Consider the following 1,066-nt stretch of genomic DNA (forward strand, 5'->3'; position numbering starts at 1 on the left):
CACACACACACACATATATAGTATATGCGTAAGGATATATGCATAGATGAACGTACGGTATGTAGTGTGTAGTGCCATGTATGGGTATAAACCCCTTCTACCAGTACGGATGTGCTGCTGTACTACTACTACGCCAGTTTGGTGTGAACTGTGGAGTGTGCATTGCGGAGAAGACTTATGAGAAGTTGGTATACGTGTATATGTTTATATGTGTATGTGAGTATGTGTATATGTGTACATTTGTATGTGTGTACATTTATCAATATGTATATGTGTATATGTGTGTATATGTAGATATGTGCATGAGTGTATGTATGTATGTGCATATGTGTATATGTGTATATGTGTATATTTGTATGTGTATATGTGTGTATGAATATATATGAATATGTATATTCATATTATATATATATATATGTATGCGTGCATGTGTATATATGTATATATGTATATTTTTATTGATGTATAAGTAGACATACACAGTTGTGCACTCCATGTGATGATGTGGGATATACTTGCATTTGTACATATGTATTAGTAATACATTAGCGACATACATGAATCGTGTCGAATGGCTTAACAAATGCAACAGGCCAGCCTTTAGATGGTATGCTGTCACTGCGTATCTACATATAATCAGTGTACACATAGTATAAAGGTAATGGATATGCGTGCATATACACGGACAGGTACCTTGTGTGTGCTGCATTCGTATGTTGGCGTACATGCTCCATACATACCCATGGGATGCTTGTGCTATTTTAATGTGCGTATATTTTTTGTATATATAGTTATATACACATTGTACGTATTTCATGTTATATACATAAATGTACACAATTTTTGATGTTTGAATCTCTACGAATGATCGACTTGTGTTGTAAATAAACTTATAAATTTTATACACACACACACACACACATATATATATATATGTATATATACATATATACATATATACATCACACACACACACACACACACACACACACACACACACACACACACACACAACACACACACACACACACACACACACACACACACGTGTACACACACACACACA

The sequence above is a fragment of the Sphaeroforma arctica genome (assembly GCF_001186125.1).
Source record: "Sphaeroforma arctica JP610 unplaced genomic scaffold supercont1.1766, whole genome shotgun sequence".
Lineage (NCBI taxonomy): Eukaryota > Ichthyosporea > Ichthyophonida > Sphaeroforma > Sphaeroforma arctica.